Source organism: Stegodyphus dumicola, chromosome 5, assembly GCF_044657685.1.
Source record: "Stegodyphus dumicola isolate Sdum_Otavi_A_Nest chromosome 5, ASM4465768v1".
Taxonomy (NCBI): domain Eukaryota; kingdom Metazoa; phylum Arthropoda; class Arachnida; order Araneae; family Eresidae; genus Stegodyphus; species Stegodyphus dumicola.
In genome coordinates this window covers 130,877,937-130,893,546 of record NC_140772.1, presented here as the reverse complement: position 1 = coordinate 130,893,546, position 15,610 = coordinate 130,877,937, and positions in this window count along the sequence as shown.

The following is a 15,610-nucleotide window of genomic DNA, read 5'->3' as shown; positions in this document are numbered from 1 at the left end:
GAGAGAGTGAGAAAGTGAGAAAGAGAGTTAAGCTATCTATACAAATGTACTCTACATTGTTAATTGCCGGCCGGTCGGATACCTAAATAGCATGAAGGCTAATTTCCCCAATGAATTGCTCGGGGTCGATCTCTTAGAGCCTTATCCGAAAAGCGATAAGAATAAACACTGTTACTTAGTTGTAATTGTTGATTATTTTAGCAAATGAGTATAGAAATAATTCCCCTAAAAAGAGCTTCTGCCAAAATAATCGCAGATTCATTTTTAAATAAATTTATTTTAAAATATGGTGCACCTTTAAAGATCATATCAGGTAACGGTCACCAATTCGTTAGCCAGATATTCCAAGACTTATGTTCAGGGCTTGGCAAATGCCACTTAAAGATGGTCCGTTATCGAAGAAGATATCCCACTTGAAGATATCCTTTTAAATATCAAAGTAGTTTTTTATATTCATAAACTGAAACTAATACTTAACAGGTAAATAAAAGCTACCCGCATTCCCCCGTGAAACTATGAAATTCCCCCTAGGGGAAATTAGAATGGGAAATGAAATAAAATTTTCCCTAGGGGGAATTACCCTTGTTGTATACTGATTAGATTATTTTATATATTCCATAGCGTTTACGTTCTTAATTAATTTTAAAGTTTGTTTTAGCTTTTCTTCGTAAACTATAATATGTAAACCAAAAAAGATGCAGAATTAAATAAACTAAATAAATATGGTAGGACTTCTAATACTAAAAAAATAATTACAGATAAAATAGTTATCCTGAAAATGTCAGACTGTCTTAACCATGCATTTATCTTAACTATGGTGACAGTTTTTAATATTATAGAAATTTAACGGGACTATATAGCTTGAAAAGGGAGTAGACTGGAAGAGGCTGATTATAAATCTAGTAATTCTTGATTATAATAACTTGATTATAACAACATCTCATTTTACTGAAAGATAGTATTACCAAAAATAGAGGTAAGGTAAAAAAAAACGAAAAAAAAAATAATGTGCATGAATCTTTATTGAAGATTGACTTCATCCAGATGATAAGTTTTGTTCCAGTATTATTAGCTTTGTCTACATTGTGAGAAAGTAGATAATGACCTGTCTTAATAGAATTTCGGTACGCAGAAATACAGTAGAGTTCTTATGTATATGATAAAATTAGTTTGAAGTATGGACCAATTAAATTTTAAATAAAAATTAGCTAATATATCTTTACCTTCTAAATAGTTCGTCTTTTAATTTAATATTTATTAAATCGTAATAAATGAAATTAGATGTAGAAAATTTGTCAAAAAATTGTGGTTTATGAAAGTGCGTGTGTATTTAATTATGGCAAAGCACACTAGGGCTATCTGCCTAAGGGGAGGGATGCCTTCGTGGAGGACTTTCTAAGGGAAACTGGCTCGTATGCACGTTACACATGGGGAAAACCACTAAAACACCCATGCAGCCGGCCCGTTCGCAGGATTCGAACCTCGGACCGAACTACCAGTATTCAGCGACTTTACCGCTCGGCCGCTGGTGGGCCTGTGGTTTAGGAAAGTAATCCTTAGGTTAAGGTACTATGAAGTAATCCTTAGGTTAAGTTACTTGAATAATACAAAGCATATGAAGGCTATCTGCTCTGTCTAAGCCTAGGGATGCCTTTATGGAGAACTTTCTGAAGTAAACCTGCTCCTATTCACATTACACATCGGAAACCCGCGTATGCCTACCCTTCAGGCTGTTTATTTGCCTAGAATCGAATTTTTAATAACCACTCGGCCACTGGAGGAGGCGAATTTTAAGGAATAAAAGAGCTGATGAATCAATATGTTTAAACATTGCCAGGATTTTATTCTAAATGTATAAAGGTATTATGTGTAATTTTATTCTAAATTTTGCCGTATTATAGAATAATTAAATATTATGTAATACATCAGAATCCACATTACACGAGTACAGGGCAATTAGCCGTAGCATATCTAAGAATAACATATAAATTTTTCTCTGTGTGAAAGCGCAACGTTGCCTTAAACTATTGCTGATTGCCACCCCAAAAAAGCCTATTTTGCTAGGCATGCATGCTTTTTCTCTTTTTTTGTGAGCTTGATAATTTAGATACATTGTAGAAAAAGTTTTGAACCGTTTTAGAAACGTATTTTTTGATGGTATCAAGTTTTTAAATCAGTATGTAAATTTTCTATTCCTTATACGACGAGAAACATTAGCTTTTTCTCCAAGGGCTTTATTTTGCAGAATTAATTACCATACTTCCTGCTTTAAATGGGACAGTACCGATTATTCTATATTTCCCTCTTGTCTGGATGTTTTGATAACAATAACATTTTTATCTCGATTTTAATCAAATTTATAAATATGAGTTTACTAAGCAATCATACATTTTTTTTTCATAACCTAAACATGGCGAAGCAAAAATAAAGTAAAAAAAATTTAAAAAATAAAGGAGTTGAATAAATAAAGACGCAGGCAATTTTGACCTCAGTATTTGACTATCGGGAGTTTAAATAAATATGAACGTATTAGTTCAATTAGGTTAGAGTTCCATTCACTGCTTAGGTACGTTGAGGTCGTCGTGTATTAGTTTTAAAGGGAAGAAAGAGGCCTCACGTTATTTGCACGTAGAAGAAAATGTCACACCTCGAAATAAATAGAAAATGCCAATTTTAAAAAATGAATATGTTACCTCGTGAAAGAATCACTGGAAATAGACCATTCATTACAGGTAAATAGATAATAAAGCTCTTAACAAAAGGTAGATAGATAATAAAGCGTTTAATTTGCAAAGATGTTCAACTCTGAGATACTCATTTATCCAGGTCATCAATAAAATTCTGCGGTTCTATTTTGAGCAACACATTATTCAATGCATCGTTGCATCGAATGAATATTCAAATCATGTCCGGTGATATCCTACACTACACATTGTTGATGTGGCTCCTTAGTTCATCATTATCTCACGGAGATGGGGAGGTAGCCAGCTGACGCTTAATTATTCACCACAAGTGCTCGACTGTTGACAGAGGGGATACACTCTGACCGAAAGCCCTTTCCCACTTTGTAATGTATTCAAGTGAGCTAAACAGTGTATAACCAGGCGTTATCCTTTTGAAAAAATGACGTTCGGGATGCCCCCGAAGATGCAAAAGATGAGACTGAAACTAATCATCGACAAAGAGGCGTCCCATTAACATGCCTATGATGCACAAAGCAGATGCTGGGGTATTATGGCATCCGAAATCATTGTTTTATGTTAACGGGTTGGGTTGCACATTGTTCGAAAGTGGTTGAAGTATCCGCAGGCGACGACGCCATCTTTATACTCTCACATGTCATTCATCATTTACTATGAAGCAGAAGCGAGATTTGTAGCTACATCTTCCTGTTTGGCACTCTATACAGCTCTGCTGCGACATCATTGTAAGCGTTCACGAAGATGACTTGCTGTTAATGGAAGCCTTTGTAAATGTCAGATGGACACGAAACCTCCATTATTCTATCGTCGCGATATGGGGCGTGAGGCAGTTATGGAATGATGTCATTTGAGGAGAGTAGTACGCTCTGATGTCCATCTTGCTTCAGACCTTGCACGCAGTTGCACACTTAACTTTTGGATCGATTGCCATCAAACCCGACTAACAGTTCTGGCATCAACCTGCGTTTCTTTCGAGAAACGGTACAAGGATCATCTAATAGTACTCAGATCTTACATGAATCCCATCTAAAACTCCTTCGTTTGCTAATATTGAATATGGCAGCATCTTAAAGCATTGCCTTGTCTACCTCTTTTGCTAGCCTGGGAAGCAGCAAACTCGAGTATTATAGCAGTGAGGATGCAGAAATTTATGGCTCCTCCTGTTATTTATATGCTTTTATCCTACTTGCTAATCCTCTGATTAGCTTGCAGATGCTACATTGGCATAACTGATATGTGTGTTCTTAGAGAAATTTTAATGGTAATATGTATTTATTTTTTGTGGGGAATTTTATTTGACAGGCAAATGCATTTCATCAGTTTAAAGTGAAAAGGCGTGAACTATATTTTGGTCCTATTTTTCCTCATATCTTCTTCATCTGGCAACTTTTGCTTCAGTAATTTATAGAAGAACATATTTAGCAAAGAAGCTGATAAGTAACTCCGCGAAATGCATTCTGTCATTAAGTATTTTCATAAGTTTTGCTCCTGAATAAGATTAAGATCCAAGCACATATAGTATTTTGATGTTTTGGGAAGTAACCCCCTCTACTTCAGTACTAGTAGCAAATGTCAAGTGCAATAATTAGCCGTAGGCTATCTAAGAATAGCAGGATATTTTAGCATGTAAATTTTAGATAAGAAAAATAGATAAGAAAGCGCAACGTTGCCTTAAAATATTGTTAATTGCTACCCAAAAAAGCCTATTTTGCTGAGTATGCGTTCATTTTCTTGTTTCTTGTAGATACATAGTAACAAAAGTTTTGAACCGTTTTAGAAATGTATTTTTTGATGGTATAAGTTTTTAAATCGATATGTAATGTTCTTTCCTTATACGGCGAGGAACATTGCTATTTCTCTAAGGGCTTTATTTTGCAGAATTAATTACCATACTTCCTGCTTTAAATGGCACAGTGCCGATTATTCGACATTTCCCTTTTGTCTGGTTGTTTTGATAGCAATGACATTTTTATCTTGATTTCAATCAAATTTATAAATATAAGTAACATAATATAAGTTTTACTAAGCTTTTAAAAATTATTTTTCATAACCTATAATCGTATATCAGTGTTATAAAAGCCAGAGAACTATGAAGTTGGATTGTCCGATTAGTGTTAAGATTTACAGTACTCAAAGACTAGTAAAAATTGTCAAAAAGTTGAATGTGATTGTAGGGATTTATATTTATTTTAAGTAACATTTTGAATTTTAAGTTCAGACTTTTCTATAAGCCTTCATTCCCCTAATTGTCAGTGCCAAAATAGTTAAATGTTGTAGCTTGAATGTGATTGTGGGGATTTATATTTATTTTAAGTAACATTTTGAATTTTAAGTTCAGACTTTTCTATAAGCCTTCATTCCCCTAATTGTCAGTGCCAAAATAGTTAAATGTTGTAGCGCGCGTGAACGCATGCAAATTTTATATGTTGAAGGAAGTATTTAAAAGCCGAGTTTCTATGGGAGAAAGGGAGTGTTGGGCTGTAACTGCCCTCTCTGCCTTAAGTACGTTTGCTCATTCCTCGTTCAAGTGGCTTAATTTGAATTGTTTTGCTGCCACTAGCTTGGAAGGGGGTTGAAGTTGGGGATCTCGCTGAACCCTGTAGGTTAGTTTAGGACTTGTTAAACATTTCAACTTTTAATTTTCAATTACCAGAATTTCAGTTACCGCCTAAGTAGAGGCGAAGTTTGTTAGCGTCGAGTTGACGCATTGTAAATTGTAAAGAGTTAATAAAGGGTCTGAATCCTTCTTCTGTGTAGTTTCCTGCTACTCCCTCTATCGAGATCAAGGAGGTTAGAATACATGGAAAGGGCGTCTCTGCTATTGCAGGACGAAGAAAGTGAAGCCAGGGAAGGAAATAAGTCACGCCACGTGAGGGCAAGGAAACTATTACCTTACTAAGCAAAGTGAAATAAAACACCAGCTGGTTTCAAGTTCTCAGTATATTTTCTGACTTTGTATGCGTAGATGTGAAAGGCCTAAAAAGCACTGAATTGTTACATTGAAATAATGTCTACATTTCCGACTTCATGTCCATGTAAAAGAATGTTTTAGAATGTGCATAAAAAAGTAGAATAATCGAAATGTGTGTTTGAATAGCCTTCAAGAAAAAGTTTGAGTATTTTCTTTGTGTAAAGTACACGAAGAAACATATATAGTTCTCAGATTTACCTTTTCATAAAAATAATAAAAGTGATATTCGTAATTAACTTATATGTGATGGCAAAACGATAAGTAAACTAGGGGTGTGGGTGTGGCTAGCTCCCCATGGAAAAAAACAGTACAAAGTCCCAGTACCATTACTATATATCAGAGCTCAGGCACTACATGGTCTAGAACCAAAACTGGCAAGGCTGATCCAAGGGCGGAATTTAAGAGTAGGAAAATTTTTAGAATTTAAGAGCCGCAAACATTACACAGGGATTCAAAATGTTTAGCGTCACTCCCCTTTGCACAATTTAATATTTTAGAAAATATTTTACATCTGCCTAAATTTTATTTAAAGTGATATTATTTTCCAGATTCAAATACAACGATACAATGTCTGATCATAATTACATTGCAGGTCTTACATTTTATGGGGCCCACCAGCGGCCGAGCGGTAACATCGCTGAACACTGGTAGTTCGGTCCGAGGTTCGCATCCCGTGAACGGGCTGGCTGCATGGGTGTTTTCGTGGTTTTCCCCATGTGTAACGTGTATACGAGCCAGTTTCCCTTAAAAAGTCCTCCACGAAGGCATCCCTCCCTTAAGGCAGATAGCCCTCGAGTGCTTTGCCGTAATCTAATAAACCAACCAACTTACATTTTATGAGTTCAACTACATATTATTTTGCGCTCAAGTAAATATATAATAACTGGATTTGATTTTTAGTCACATTTGTTGTGTGAGTTTTAAAATAACAACATAAAATTTACATATTTCTATCATTGTTTATTCAAATTAAGTTTTTTCGAAACATAAGTAATATTTATAACATGACAAATTTGAGAATTATATATACTTAGAATAAGTAAAGAAGTACATAATTTCTGTTTCGTATTCACAATACTTTTAATGCTAGCATTCATTAATTAGAGGTTGCAATTACACCATGTACAAATTATAGCAATTACATAATGTAGAAATTATAGCAATTACATAATGTAGAAATAAAATGAAATGGTGAGAAAAGTAAAGGAAAGAGGGCGTGAAGAATCTGCGATCCTTTACGACTACCGGGAACAAAATTGGGTGTGGTTAGAGCACGTTACTCTTTCTAAGCCACGACTACTAAGGGCATGCTTTCTCCCTTTTTTGGCTTCATTTGGACTGCGTGGAGGGCATCTCCATGAGTTCTAACCTTCTTGATCCATATAGATTTTTAACTCACCTGGATTCTACATGGTAATAAAGAAAACTTTTTTTATACCTGGCAAATGGCACAGAATTCTCAGAAAAAGAAAAATGTCTAAATCGAGATTTTGTTGCAATACTACTGAATTTATTCTTTCAAAGAATACAGGAAATACAGTTCCTGTTGAAATATATCACTATTACGAACTATGAAGGAAAAAAATTATGTGGTGGGTACAAATCCCAGTACCATTACTATATATCAGAGCTCAGGCACTACATGGTCTAGAACCAAAACTGGCAAGGCTGATCCAAGGGCGGAATTTAAGAGTAGGAAAATTTTTAGAATTTAAGAGCCGCAAACATTACACAGGGATTCAAAATGTTTAGCGTCACTCCCCTTTGCACAATTTAATATTTTAGAAAATATTTTACATCTGCCTAAATTTTATTTAAAGTGATATTATTTTCCAGATTCAAATACAACGCCAGGTCGATTACACTAAAAGAAATTCTTTTTCTTTTCAAAATAAATGTAAATGACAATAACGACACTGCAGGAGAAGGCTCGTTGTCTAATGATAAACACCATATTTAAATAATTTAATGCTTAGTGTTGTGTTCAAAAAGTTTTGAATCGACAGTTCCTTGGAAGAGGGGACTGTGCACTAGAGTTGTGCACCCAATATAGCACAGGACGATGACAACCAGCCTCCGCTATAGCCTGACGTTTTCCACATTGTCGGTACATCAAAGATAATAGGTCCACCAAATCTCAGTTCCAAACCTTCCTGCACTGTCGCAGACAGATAAGTGACGCATTAGAAACTGTTAATGCTACTATCCTGCAACGTCTAAGGTTGAACTAGAATATCCTCTGGATGTCTTGAGAGCCTTGAAAGTGCGCAAATCGAGTGCAGTAAGTGCAACTAACATTTGACGATATCTAGAATAACTCCCCTCTTTGCATCCATCCTGTAAGCACTGAAACAGATGACTGGTGACGGAACACGAGGATACCTGATTCCTAACTGTGATAAGCAGGTTCCAAGCATTTCGCTATCTGAAGATCCGTTTTGTTTCTAACGACTCTCTATCGGGTGTATATTACGAGCAGATTTATACATAAATGATAGAGGTTCTTCTCATATACAACAGTACAATCGTGGCCAAACATTTTTAGCCTTCAAGAATGCCTAACGTTTTGTACAAGCTTCGCTATTTATCAGCCATAAAACTTATTGTTAGCTTACTATATTATGATTCCTATTTATTTCATTCAAGCGCTTCCCTTTTGTTCCCTCTTTGTTTTAGGTTTTGCAGTGTAATGTGTGGTGTTATTATAGCATAGGGAAAGACATGACACCAATTTTATAACAAATCTGAAATTTTGTTTTGTGTGCCTTTGTTTGTTAAACTAAATGCTATAATTTATTTAGGATGAAATAATTCTTTGGCATAATGTAATTCATATCATCTATGTTGCTACAATTCTGTTTCAATACAAGATCATCATATCAGTGTACGATTTCCTATGTGGAGACTTGGTTTCTAATCTTTGTGTAATATAATACGGAGAAGCTCGTACTGTGAATTTTGATAAGTATAATTTATTCTTCTATTAGATTGGAATGGACTCGGTGTTTTCATATAGGATGTTTCATATTCAAGTGTTAGTTCAGTGTTTCATATTCAAAGATGTTGTTGAAGTTCATACAATGTAATTAATTAATAGACTTATCACGCAGACTATTTTAATAGACTTATACTTGAAGTTTTGGCTCAGATATAAAGATAATAATTAAAAACAGCATTAGAAAAGCAAAACTGATTAAAAGAACCCTTCAATTATTTTTAAAATTGATATATTTAAATGCTTTTGTTCATATAAAAACAACAATAAACACATCTCTAAATAATAAGATTATTAAGAATCCTTAAGAAAATTTGGAACATTTCCCTTTTGTTCCCTCTTTGTTTTAGGTTTTGCAGTGTAATGTGTGGTGTTATTATAGCATAGGGAAAGACATGACACCAATTTTACAACAAATCTGAAATTTTGTTTAAGGTTATAAAGGTTTGCAAGGACAACATGATCGATTTTATTATAAATCACATGGTTTTGACATGTTTTGAGTATGCTCCTGCCAGATTGGTAGAAGCCTGGTGATCCTGTTATAAACAAATCTTAACAGATAAAGATATAACATGTGAACATAGAATCTAAAGGAAAGGTAAGGTTAGATTAGGGTATTTGAATATGGCTAAGCACATTGGTTATCAGCCTGAAGAAGAATGCCTTTATGAAGAACTTTATAAGGAAAACTGGTTCGTATTCACAAAACACATGCAAATAATAATAATAATAATAATAATAATAATAATAATAATAGTAATAAAAACTGCACAGCCAGCTTGTTCACCAGGATTTGAACTGAGATTAAACTACCAGTATTGAGTTGTTTAAACCACTCGTAGGACAAATCTAAAGAAAATGCTTGTAATATCATGTAATCAAAAGTTAACTACATGTCATATGCCAGGATTGCTTTCTCAAGTACTGAAGTTGGTAATACTTAATCTGCTCCCCCCTTTTTTTAAATGTTTGGAGTTCAATAACAAGTGTCCTTTTTTCCTTTTTAAGTGCTTTGTTTGTTGATATTCTCAAAATTGCATCTGATAATTAGTGCTGTCATGTGTATAATAAATGCAAGAGATGCATATAATAGATCAATATATTTTTAGTATACATATAATGATTCAATATCGTTTTTATGGGGGAAGAAAAGACACTTTTGACTGCACAGATTTTTTGGAAATCCCAAGTAAAACACATATGAAATCATTTGTTTACAATCAGTGAAAGTTAAAATCAGCTACCTGTCACAGTACAATAAAACAGCGAAACAATTTCCTACAACAGCCAGCATTTTTTTAAAATATTTTATTTGTCCTTTTTGAAAAATGAAATGTCCTTCGATTTCATGCAATCAGGACGCTATAGAACTTATCCTTAAATAGAAAGCCAAAACTTGTACATTGGATTTCAAGTAAAATTCCGTGCGTTACCAAATGATCAGCTTTTTAAAATTCTCTCTGCTTCAGTAATACAGCGAGAATTTACGCCTCCTCGAACAAAATCAGGTAAAATCCTAGTATACGGTGCAGCCTTGGCGCGACTCTGAAAATTTCGCCAACACCAAAAATGATCCAAAGAACGTCTATATATATATACTATACACTATATACTATGTGCGTATATAACTATGTTTAACTATATATTTTCTTTGAATGACCCGTTAACTACTCCGCAGTGGCTAATCGCACCGGCGGTGCGAATAGCTAACAGGCTATTGACACCACCTACGTTCGCGCATGCGCACAAGGAGCCCAGGTACAAGGCAGGCGGTAGTGAGAGCGAAGGTTGTTAACCCTAACTCAGCAATAGAAAGGGTTGTTAATAGTTCACCAGCAAGAGAATAATTTGCAAGTAATAATTATCAGTTACAAAGACGAAGTCAATCTATATACATGATAATGTTCAGGAAATGATTAGATAAAATAAGGATTTAATGATGGCTCTAATTGCAAGCGAGGACGAGTAATAGTTTAAAAAAACTTTAGTGTATTGACAAAAAGGCTACAAAAATTAATTAAATTCTTTTATTTAACAGAGGAATTTTTATGCAAACTTAGACCCTAGTCTTATAGCATTGAACTGTCAGAATTTATTAGTCAATAAGAAAACTTAGTGAAAATTGTAATATTCTTATATATTCATCACTTTTTCAGTATCCACTCATGTTTATAGGTTAAAATGCCATATTCAATATCAAAGTTATTTATGAAATAAAAACCTTATAAAATCTGATAAATCATTTGTGTGTGCAAATTTTTAAATCTAAATCTCTTACATTAAATTATTTCTGTCTTTTAAATTACATCCCATTATTTATTTCAATTCAATTGATTAGTGTGTTTGTACTACTATTTCGAAGTTCTTTCAAGCAATTTTTGTGTCCTGAAAATGCCAAGTATTTCTATAAAAAAAAAAAAAAAAAAAAAAAAAAAATAAGCAGGCATACAGAATAATTCATTTAATGGTTCATATAATCGCTTTTAACTGATTTCATGTCTAAATTTTCTACACAGAAATCCGCTGTCTAATTTTTAGTATCTTTTATCGGACGAAATTTTTCAAAGAGGAATGAATTAACATTGAGCAAAACACATCTTTAAAGCTAAATGTATTCTAAGAAGTACAAAAAATGTCAACACGATTTTGCCCCCCTCCCTTCAAATCAGTCATTTAAACTATTCAAACTGTTCAGGAAAAGGATAAACATTGCGAACATAAAAATCTGCCCTTTTTTATATATACTTTAATAAAAGGAAATGTGTTCCTTCTTTTTATAAGAAAAGGAACCCATTTTCCTTTCTAAGCTTTTGAAAGTCGCCAACGCTTAAAAAATGATAAACTACGCCAAGGTAGAAACCCGCCTTTGACAGCTCAATGCGCATGCGTGATTAATTTTGGTGCGAATAGCTTAACCCATTAACGGTTTGGCCCGGATTTTCTCGTTCTTTTATGCAGGTCTCTTAACGGTTCGTTACGGATTATTGTTAGTTTAAATGTACTCTCGAAAACGGACAGTCCCGTGTTTTTGTATTATCGAAAAAACACGCTAAAAAGGACTAGCCCGTATTTTTGTATGTCTTCCAACCCCCAATGCCTAAGGGGACAAGGGTCCATGCAATTCTGACGACAATGGGTAATGGCTGTCATTAGCGTGGGGAGAAATCTTCTTGATGTTTTGGGATAGAGGCCTTACACTGACTCTAAAGAAACAAATTTATTACCAGTTATAAAGTGGATGCATATATAAAGGGATTTAAGAATTTCCGTTTTAGAGCAGTTATTGAATAAAAAATAGAATTTTTTTACAAAATGAACGTTTACCTATAAGAGCATTAATGAATTAAAACGAGAAAAATAAAAGTAATAAATGCAAACATAAAAATCTGAAAATGCAAATCTTTCAGATTTTACATTAGGCCCAAAGGGCGTTTTTTTAACGGTTTGTGGGTTACCTTTATTTTTAAATATCATGTTCTTCGCACTTAAACCGTAAAACTTCAGTTAAACAGCAATACCGCAAAATAAATTTTAAATGAGTATATCTTTAGAATTTCCGATACACAGTCTCGCCCGTTGAAGATAATTTTTTATATTATTATTTTCATACAGTGTTGCCTTTGCTCGCTTTAAAATCGTTGAGTTTCTTAATTAAAAATTCATTGAAGTTTTACGAAATATGAAACATATAATAAAACAAATTCCAAATCTCGGCTTCGAGTTGCTCATATTCGGGTGGAAATGTACGTTATTCAAAATTGGATAGGTCTAGGTACCGTTGTTTTATCACAATGCGAGAAACATACATATATTTATGCAGATTATTCATTATTTAATTTCAAAGCAGATAGCCTCGAGTGCTTTGCTGTAATCTAATAAACCAAAACCATTATTTAATTTCTTTAAATATAATACAGGGCTGTAATATGTGGTAGCAACAGTTTGAAAAGTGAACTGACATAGTTTTCAACGGAAAATGAAAAAATGAAGTTAATAGACCTTCTCGGCTAACGCCCTTTGTTTTAAAAATAATGTATCGTGTAATTTAATGGGAATACGAATTTAAATAATTCTCTTTAAGAAATTTATCTACAAATTTATATCACGAATAACAAAAACGTGAGGCTGTCTTGATAAATTTATAAATATTATGCATCTGACAATGCGATTCAATTATTTGATTTCGTAATTTAAGAACCTATGATTCTTCTTATAAAACTGTACAAGAATTTAGCAAAGAAGCTATTAAGTAATCTCTTATTACCATTAATCTATGCGATAAATTATTATTATTATTAATACTATTGGTTCAGTCTTTTACTTCCAAGTACCCTTTTACCTCAAATAATCGAAAAGATTATAAATTTAAAACAAAATTCGCCCCAAAATCAGAAATTAGGTTACGAATTTCATGCAAATTTTATTTCAAAAGCTATTTTACGCTCTGTAAAATGATGCAAACTTAAAAATTTTGAGATTTTTAGTTTATTCTTAAATGGAAATATGCGCAAAAAATTTCTTCGACATTAAATTTTAAAAACTCTAAATCGAATTATTATCATCCGTAAACGGTGTGTGTACAAAATTTGAATTCAATAGCTTATCGATAAGTAGTTCAAAAATCGACGACGAGCTTTTGATTAAACACCGTGAATGAACTGAATACAATTTTTGGAACAGCTCTATTTTTAAGCACTTTGGAAAGATCGGTAAGTTGTTGATATATCATAACCGTTATTTTTATAACATTCTTGGCATTATGAAACGTGTAAGTGACATTCATAAGCGATTCCCAACAGTTCTGTTCATTTGTCAAAGTGGCTGCTTTTGAAAATATTGTAAAGCTCACTCGATGTGCTCCACTGTCTATGATCTCATTAAAGATATTTAATTATGTTAATTATTTCTATACAGAAATACTGGTAAAATTAAGAGGTCAAATATTTAATTATTTGAGTTATATAACTACTTATACTGTCTCAAGAAATTTTGAGTCATTTTGTAAAAATAATCTTTTTTTTTTAAATTCCTTTTTCCCCCCTACCCCCTATGCTTCATAATTTTATTACTATTCTGATGAATGGAAGGTTTGTAGAGACATTACATTTTTTTTTAATAGCAAGAGACATGAAAAATGAGCAATGCCTTACCCGGGACGCGAACCACGGACATCTCGAATGCGCGCCGAGCGTACTGAGACCACGAAGGCATGCTAAAAGGGCGGGTGAAAATACTGTATATACTCCCCCTTTTAAAGGGCGACTGGGGATTAGGGGACCGAATCGCCAAATCCTTGCGGCGGAGAATCATCATCCACCACCTTTTTTGTTTTGGGTGCCACTATAGAAACATTAGGTTATTTCGAAACAGGACATGTGAAATAGGAGCAATGCCTTCGCCGGGAGTCGAACCACCAACCTCTCGAATACACGCCGTGCGTGCTGACCATTACACCACGAAGGTATGCTAAGAAGGCGGGAGAAAATACCTTATAGGTTATGAAAACCAAAAGTTGAGTAGGTAGTCACAAATCTAACTAATAAATGCTCTACAAATACAACTTTTAATATTTAAGCAGAATTTTTTGGAAACGTATTTATATAGATTGTTGTAGAAATCGACACAGTTTGATGCCAATTTAGAGGAGAGGTTGTTTATGAGCGTATTAAAAATGCTTTTCCCACTCAAAATGTTAACTACTTTAAAATAATAATTCATAATCGCATTGAATCTGATGTTTACGATTATTTCCCCTGAGATTTCTTTAAAAAGAAAGAATTACAATTGTGTTTAATGCAGAAAATTTAATGGAATTGGCATCTGCGCAAGAGGACGGAAACTATCAGGGAGGACTTTCTAAGGAAAACTAGATTTCCTTCACAGTGAACGCAGAAAACTTTCACCGAACAAGCGTGTTCACCAGGATTTGAACTTATTTAGGATTACCAGTTTTAGCGCTTGGCCACTGGGGCCCGCAGACCGATTAAAAATCTTGTTTAGAAACCTTTTATATTGATTTAGTGTGACAGGTGCCGTAGTTTGGAGGTTAGGATTACTTGAATACAGCAAAACACACGAGGACTATCTGCTTTTAAGGAAAGAGATGCCTTCGTAGAGGACTTTTTAACGAGAAAAGTCTCATATTCATGTTATACATAGGAAAAAACATGGGAAAATACCATTCAGCCATCGTATTCATTCGTCAGGGTGTAAATCTAAGTCGAACTACCAGTATTTACCGGCCACTAATATAGCCGTATTTTAATAGGGGAAATAACTGTTGGATTGTAAGGCATCTAAATTAAGAAATAGAAAAAAATTCACTTCTGAGTAATCTTAAACCCAAATTAAGTTTTTTATTATAATTATGAAAGAGTTCAACTCATTTGTTAATTTTTAGATCGTTAAAATTAGTGTGGCTGTAATGAATGATTATTTAGACCTGTTACAGGAAACAAATATGTCAAAAGTTTCCTTTAAAATATCAAGAATTATTGAAAAATCTTCTGTAATTTATAAACGAGAAAACGTATTTAACCAGATTTTACATGTGTGAAAAAATAATGAATTTTGATCTTCCCTAGTAGAGACATTTGTAATTATATTTCTAGTTTCAAATTCAAAGTGAAAAATCTAGGTGCCTGAAGCCGGAGAACACTATCGATTCTTCTTGGCTTCTATTTTCAGCGACGAAATAGATCAACTGCATGGAATTTTTATGATTTTTCTCAACATGTAAACTAAATGCTTGTAAGTGTTTCTTAGAAAGCTCGTCGGAAGTAGAATATCTCTAGATAGATATCGTGTGCTTTAGTAAATTTAGCAAATCTAAACGCAGAGCCGACAGCACTATGTTTGAGGCCTTTCTCTAACATAGTCGAATAGTGTATCGAATAGTCGAACAGTGAAATCACTCTACATCGCCCTCTTTTACTTACT